This window comes from Pinus tabuliformis, chromosome Q, assembly GCF_031772625.1.
Source record: "Pinus tabuliformis cultivar Carrire ecotype Pingquan chromosome Q, CPIR1, whole genome shotgun sequence".
In the NCBI taxonomy this organism is placed as follows: domain Eukaryota; kingdom Viridiplantae; phylum Streptophyta; class Pinopsida; order Pinales; family Pinaceae; genus Pinus; species Pinus tabuliformis.
Genome location: NC_142296.1, coordinates 172,302,038 through 172,310,447, shown reverse-complemented (window position 1 = coordinate 172,310,447; position 8,410 = coordinate 172,302,038). Strand labels below are relative to the sequence as shown.

Genomic DNA, 8,410 nt, shown 5'->3' with positions numbered 1-8,410 from the left:
TGGAGATGGACCACCCAGGACCCTTCGCCCATTCATTTGTATCATCAGAAATTGTGGAAGTCCTCTTATAAGGACCATTTGTATCAAATTTGCAATGGTTTTATGCTTCCCATTCATTATTCCATTTTTGATCGGCCTATTCCCAAAATTTCCTATCTCGCTTCCTTCGACTTACCAGCTGTAGCAGGATGGTTTGGAGAAGAGCATTTTACCTATATTAGGGTTTATGGAAGCCAAGCCAAACCGCATGTTCTCCCTCTATATGTTCCAGACAAACTGTTAGCCCGAGAGATATCCTACCAAATCATGGCCGAGAGTGTAACCCAAACACTCAAGAAAGAGAAGAAGAGGGGCTGGCCCCCTTTTCCCTTGAGGATGGGTGTTTTCACTCTGCATAATCTTCAGCATGCAGAAAAGGAGGCTATAAAGATGCAAGCTTTATCCCTGCCCACTATGCCAGCCAGACTCTATGATCCTAAGAAGACTGCTTTCATTGCCCTAGAACAGGCCAAACTGACTAAGATTGACCATCAAGAGGATGAGTTTGATGACCTGTTCGTAGCTGCCGATTCAATAAGCCAAACCAAGCAGCTTGCCAAGATGAGGTACAATGATGAGAATTTAACTGAGTTCAATAAACTTAGAAAGCAAAGGTTGCAAACTCTGCCTCTAGATTTATTGTCATTAACCTCAGCGTCCTCCTCAAGCGAGCCCGGTCAGAAACAGACAAGCCAACCTCCTATTATAAATAAAGAACAAAAGAAACAACAGGAGGAAAGGCAAGAGAAACAGCAGGCAGAGAAGCAGAGAAAGGAGCAATCTGAAAGGCAAAAGAAGGAGCAAATGGATAAGCAGCAGAAAGAGCAGAAGGAACAAGAACAGAGAAAGCAGAAGCAGATGGAGGAATAGCGGAAGAAGGAAGAAGAAGAAAAACAAAAGAAAGAACTGGCAGATAGGCAGAAAAAGGAATTAGCGGATAAACAAAGAAGAGAGCAAGAAGAGAAACAGAGAAAGGAGTTATAAGAACAGCAACAGAAAGAGTTGGAGGAGCAAAAGAGATTGGAACAAGAAAAAGAGCGGAGCAAATCCCAGACAGAGCAACATAAACAGACCTCCATAGATCCTGAATTGCTTAAACAATGGAATCAATTCGATTCCATTATCAGTGGAAAGGAAGGCTCCAAAGACGCACCAGACACCACTTCTTCTCAGGTTCTAAGCGGAACCAGCGGCCCACCCACTTCAAAGGATCTCGAGGTAATCACCAAAGACCCTTCCGATCAGATTGTGCTCCAAGTGGAAGATATTCCTCCCCTTGACGTTTTCTACAGCCCTAGGCACAAAGCAGTTGTTAAGCGCTCAAGGAAGAGACGAAGGCTTGATCAACCTTCCATCTTTCCTGAGCAAACAGTCACGGGGAATGTAGTCTAGAAGGAGGAATTGGACCCCTCCGATGATCTAACCAAGCTATCGCAGTATGCAGGAGCTTATTCTGCAGCGACTATTGATAAAGCATCAGAGGTAAGTCTTTTGTTAAAGACTAAAGACCAGGAGATTTGTGCATTGCAAGCAGAAGTAGCCGAGGCGCGAAACAAGGCAGCACAGGTAGAAGAGCAGTTGCTGGCACAATAGCAAGCAAACAATGTATTAACCCAGCAACTGCAGACTGAAAAACACAGGATTGATCAAAGCGCAATCTAGAAGCAGAAAGAATTAACAGAGGCATTGGCACAATTGAGAGCGGCAAACGAGCTAATGACGAAGTCAAAGGATGAGCAAATCGCTCAACTGTTAGCACAGCTCGAAGATATCAAAGGCACCAAGAAAGTTGAAGATTTCAGAGTAGAGGTAGCTCAAATAAATAGTGCATTAATCTCTCAGGTTAGACTTTTGTGCCAACAACTAACTAAGGTTGAGCCATTATGTGAAGTATCTACAGCAGTATGTCAGCAAATTGAAAAAGCCAGAAATGAGCTAGATCAGACCGAAGAAACCATAGCCTCATATCTTGATTGGCAAGATACCGATGTGGGGAAAGCGGCAAACTTGCCTAGGATCTATGAGCCATTCAAGGACATACTCTTCACGGAATGGAGCACTCAGATGATAAAAGCAGAAAGGGCAGCTTCAAGGTGTAAAATGATTGCCAACAATATGATTGATTTGGTCAACAATACACTCTATTTGGCCAACATGATCTCTCAGTGCACACCTGGAAGCATAACCACGGCGAACATGATTGAACAAACAAGTTATCATGAACTGGAGGAAAAGAGAAAGTTAATCGCTGGAGTAAATACTTTAACCTCCGACGCATATTGGCTCTTTCTAATCAAGCCGCACACTCAAAGGTCGGCTCTTAAGTGTTTAACAGATGCTCTCAAGTGCCTAATCCCCGACATTCAGGATGCCACATATGATGCCCAGCTCACGTCGCGTCTCAACACTCCACCGGAAGTAGAGCCAATGCTGGCGATATGTCAGTTGAGGTTTAAAGGCAAAGAGCCCACCGAATGAAGCATTGCTGCCGACTGCCAGATCGCCAAAAAAGATGGAAAATATTTATTGATGCCAATTTCATAGCTGTTCAGATTTTCTTAGATATTTAGATTAGATTAGTATTTATAGACCCTTTCATTGTTTTGGAAAGGGTCGTAAAATTTTGTAATAGACTTAAAGGCTGAAGTTTGCACTACTGTGCTTCAGCCTATATTCTTTTGTGAAACTCGACCGATAGTCCTTAATTTGACGACAAGGCTGTTTTATGCAATTGTGCACTATTGTCTCTTGTTTGGAATGCTTTTTGGTTTGAAGGAAGGACTGCGACATAGCGATTAATGCATCGGATTGTTAAACAGCTTACATGGTACTTTTATCTGCATCTGTTTTCTTTCCTCTTATATGAATTGCTGTGTTATTATTTTTGCTATTGTTGAATACATGTATGCGTTGTAACAGCAAATATTCATTTCATTCCACTATTGGATGTTTTGTGATATGCCCTTTATTTTAATCATGCATGTAGCAATGATATGAATGACAATGTGTAGTAATTCGCTATTATCGCTCTGCATAACTAATTATGCAGAGCAATTTTAAATGATTTAAACGTCTATGCTTTAGTGTTAGAGTCATCTATATGCCTGCCTTAAAGCACAGATTATCAAACGCTACGCTTTGAAAGATTGATAAGTCCCGGGATTAGATTATAGTTAATATATATTTCGCCGATAGTTTTAGTTGTTCACTTATCACTATCATACCTCATAAGTTACTCGTCCATCCCACTTTTATCCATTATTGGGAAACTGGTCCCATTATCCCCAGTCGGAGCCACTATTCCAAACGGAAAAGGAGCTGTACTAAGGTCCGGACCGGGTGGTTTCCCCTTTGTTGTGGCAGCGATTTTCGAGGCCTCAACAGAAGGGCAGCATATACCCTACAGAAATCACAAGCTCACGATGCTTATGAGTGATCCACTTGGTGGCAATGCCAAAACACTAATGTTTGTAAATATATCCCCAGCAGAATCCAATTTGGATGAGACTCGGAGCCTTCTAGTGATAATAGATATCTACTTTGAATTTCTGAATAATCTAGATGCGGTTAATTTGGCACAATACCTGAAGGTTGTTTTGAGATTGATTGATGTCTTGTGTCATTGTGTTGCTGCTAGTAAGCATTGTGTACATATTTTCAACAGACATCTCTAGAACTACGTTGGTTGATTGTAAAGGGACTATGTTGGTTTCTTTTGACCATTTGAAATTATAATTCCATGCGCGCAAATATGGGGGTGAGAAATTTACATTCCGGCTTCGCAACAGCTAAAGGCACAGACCACTTGAAATTCTCTCTCTCTGTATGTGACTCTGTCGATGGTTATGGATTCATAGTGGATCCTGTTTACACATTACGGACTCAATATTTCTCTGAGTCGAGACAAGGTCACACGTCCCTTCAAAGAAAAAGGCATTCGAGAATGGAGAAGTCCTCTAGACAGGGTCATTATCTTTCAGAAGCTGATTCTTAAGTTTCAGTTCTGGATGAGGAAGCGAGTTGGATTTAATTCTGGCTTACATTGGAAGGTTTCCAAAGGTATGCAGATGACTTTAAGGAGCAGTTGTTTGATTTTCCTAAGACTAAAAACAGATTTAGTTGGTATGGCGAATGGCGAATCCAAGTCAAAGTATCATCTGCCGAAAGTGAATGTTGGCGCGTAGTTGTCATTTTGCTGGCATGAGGAGAATCTTGCTATGTCAGATTTGCTGGTATTAAAAATGTATTGAGCTATGTTTATTAAAATTGGTTTTTATTTCAAATGGCGAATATAACATGGCAGTCAAGGTCAAAGGCCAAAATTAGAAAGAAGACATCGACCACAACAGAAAAATAGGAACCGATCTTCTATTTAAGACTTCAGTCCTGATCCTATGGGGATCTGCGCTCCAGTTTGCCGGCCATCAGAGGATTTTTAGAGGGAAGTTGTATTATTTTAGAATAGATGTAACGCTCCTTTCTAGTTTTTTGTAATTTTAGTTGGAACAACGCCCTTATTGTTGGGTCGATCTGTTGTTTTTTCTAGAACAGTTTATTTAATGTATTAAAATAATCATTTGTAAAGGGGGAAAGAAAAAAGGAGAGTTCTGAGAGCTGGTGGAGAAAAGAGAGCTTTTATTGTACAGTCTTTGACAGAGATTTTAATGAAAAATAGAGCTCTGACCCCTGAGATTCCTGTGGTATGACAATTTAGCATAAGTTTTCCTTCTGTTTCATATGTAACTTGTTATGTTTTCATTTCACTTCATGATCATTTCCAATTGAACAAATGAAGTGTTTAGGTAGAATTCATAATATTTTATGCTCTGCCTATAAGTTTGTTCATATTTAATGTTTTCTTCTGTTTGACAAGGATTCATCCTCTATGCCCTTGTCAGCATCTCAGCAGTCTTGCCATTCCATTTAATCTCAATTTGATGTTAAATTTCTTTCCTACCTTGCCTCAGGGGATAATCTGTGTTCTTGATTACATTTCTCTGCTCAAGCTGTTACTTTGCCCATGCAGCCCAGAAAAACCCCATCATTTTATTAAAAACCCCCTTTTATCAATTTACTAGCCTAAAATCAGTTTCTTTAAAAGTCATCTCAGCCCCTTTTAGGAAACTTTTTGCTGAGATAGACCGGAGAGAGCCCTCTCTTGTCCTCGTAGGGCTAGCTACGAGGCTAATTGGTTTGATGTTACCTTGAGTTTCTCCTTTTTCAGCCTGAGGTCAAATTCAAAAGCTAACATATTGGCGACCATACTGGGAAGAACATTCGACTTGTTGATTGTCTTGTCCCAGTACATGAAATCAAATTGCAGATCTGATGCTGATGGTGGACAGCAGTCAGACACATATGCAGGCTGAACCATTCACCTGGCGACTCCAACTTGATCCAGACAGTCCAGTGCTCGCTGATCCATTTATACAATGGTGGGGTATGTGGCAAACCTTGCCCTGTGTGAAGCTCTAAATGAAGTTAGAGAATGGTTAGTGGATATTGAAATTAATGAAGATTTTTTCAGTACCTTCCTTCAATGTTTGAAATCTCCGAAGTTTCATCTTGAAACTAAAACTGGTGTCTGTGAGTTAGTTGTTGAAAGAATCGAAAAGGAGATTCAATGTTTAGATGAGCAAATCCAGTCATATGATTTCCAAGACCCTAAAAAGTTCTTGGAAATCCTTCCTCCTTCGCAACAAGAAATAACAGACTTGCCTATAGATGTTTACATTGACAATGTGCAGCTGGAGGTATATATTGCAGAGTTGGGGCAGCCAACAGAGTCTGGCTTCCGCGATCCAATGGCAACTTACATGGACACGTTTTTCAGTTTGATTGATAGATCAGGCTGTCTTGTACGTGACCAGGCTCTTTACGTGCATGAAGGGCTGCCAGCAATTACATCTGTAGCCTTGTGGAAGCATTCTCAAGCGGCATCATTCTCAGGTTTACTTGAATGGTTAATTTGGCATTTCAGTATTACCTGATCTATTGTTTGTACAGCAGAGTAGGGTAGATTTTGTAAATAAATAAGCAGCCAAAAGGGTAGTATTTTGTTCCAGTTTTAATACAGTTCTAGTTTGAAGTTTGCTGAATTAGTCTTTCAATCAATTCAGTCAGTTTCCAGTTAATAAGTTGAGTCTTCAGTTGTGTTGATTTGTTGAAATAATGGACTCCATTGCCCAATGAATGGAGGCACTGTCTGCTCTCCCAAAGTTCTGCGGTTCTTGGCACCTCCACGAAGCGGCAGCTGCCATCCCAATTGGAGCCGATGTTAGACTCCATCTTGCTAGTCTGTTGTCTTGGAAAAGAGGAGTGCAACAAAATGTGCTTTAAAAGTTGTTTTGAAGATGATACAGAAAAAGACTCTGGTCAAGTAGTGAAGATTATGGAAGTGTAACACCAGATGTTTTCAACTATACAGCTCGTTCTCAATAAATGAAGAAAAAGATGCAGGAAATGCTCTCTGAGATTAACAGAACTGGACTAATGATACTGAAAGGCCTTATCAATATGTTTCTGTGAATCAGTTTGCAGAGAAATTCCAAGAGTTTTACATAGGAAAAGAACTTGTCGATGAGCTTTCAACGCCTTATGATAAGTCTGCAAGTCATAAAGCTGCACTATCCTACATTAGATATTCGAAAAACAAGTTTGAGCTATTAAAAGCATGTTTTGGCCGTGAATGGCTACTTATGAAACGGAACTCTTTCCTCTATATCTTCATGTTTGTACAGATGGTTTTGGTAGCCTGCATTACAATGTCAGTTTTCATCCGGACAAGAATGAAAATCGACATGGTGCATGGAAATTACTACTTGAGTGCTCTGTTCTTCTCACTTATTATCATTATGTTCAATGGCTATGCGGGAGATAACGATGACTATGGCTCGACTGCCCGTATTTTTCAAACAGAGAGACATTTGAGAAACAGAAATTATTGCACCGGATGAATTTACAATGGAGCACCCATGGAAGGATGATAAGCCAAAGCGACATCAGTTTGATCATGTTTTTTGATGGTAATGCTACCCAAGACGAAGTCTTTGAGGATACAAGGTATCTGGTACAGTCAACAGTTGATGGATATAACGTTTGTATATTTGCATATGGGCAAACTGGATCAGGCAAAACATTCACCGTTTATGGTTCAGATCAAAATCCAGGTCTTACCCCAAGGGCTATTGGGGAGCTTTTTAAAATTCTTAGCCGGGACAGTAACAAGTTCTCCTTTTCAGTAAAGGTGTATATGGTGGAGTTATACCAGGACGCACTTGTAGATTTGCTTCTGTCAAAGAATGGAAAGAGATTGAAACTTGACATTAAGAAAGATACAAAGGGAATGGTTATGGTGGAAAATGTTACTCTTGTGACTATATCTACATTTGAAGAGCTGGAAGCTATTGTATGTAAAGGGATAGAAAGGCGACACACTTCTGGAACGCAGAAGAATGCAGAAAGTTCAAGATCACACTTAATACCTTCTATAATTATAGAGAGCACAAACCTTCAAACTCAGGTCCAAGTCAAGGGAAAGCTAAGCTTTGTTGATCTTGCGGGCTCTGAGAGGGTGAAGAAATCAGGATCAACAGGCAATCAATTGAAAGAGGCTCAAAGTATCAACCGGTCTCTTTCAGCCCTGGGGGATGTTATTAGTGCACTGGCTTTTGAAGGGCAGCATATACCCTACATAAATCACAAGCTCACGATGCTTATGAGTGATCCACTTGGTGGCAATGCCAAAACACTGATGTTTGTAAATATATCCCCAGCAGAATCCAATTTGGATGAGACCCGGAGCCTTCTAGTGATAATAGATATCTACTTTGAATTTCTGAATAATCTAGATGCGGTTAATTTGGCACAATACCTGAAGGTTGTTTTGAGATTGATTGATGTCTTGTGTCATTGCGTTGCTGCTAGTAAGCATTGTGTACATATTGTCAACAGACATCTCTGGAACTACGTTGGTTGATTGTAAAGGGACTATGTTGGTTTCTTTTGACCATTTGAAATTACAATTCCATGCGCGCAAATATGGGGGCGAGAAAGTTACATTCCGGCTTCGCAACAGCTAAAGGCACAGACCACTTGAAATTCTCTCTCTCTGTATGTGACTCTGTCGATGGTTATGGATTCATAGTGGATCCTGTTTACACAAAACGGACTCGATATTTCTCTGAGTCGAGACAAGGTCACACGCCCCTTCAAAGAAAAAGGCATTCGAGAATGGAGAAGTCCTCTAGACGGGGTCATTATCTTTCAGAAGCTGATTCTTAAGTTTCAGTTCTGGATGAGGAAGCGAGTTGGATTTAATTCTGGCTTGCATTGGAAGGTTTCCAAAGGTATGCAGATGACTTTAAGGAGC

At 40.5% G+C, this 8,410-nt stretch overlaps 1 pseudogene; it reads left to right on the top strand.

The window, feature by feature from the left end:
- The first annotated feature begins 7,051 nt into the window (after positions 1-7,051).
- On the top strand, positions 7,052-8,017 carry LOC149218793 (kinesin-like protein KIN-14I pseudogene; annotated as a pseudogene).
- The last annotated feature ends 393 nt before the right edge of the window (positions 8,018-8,410 follow it).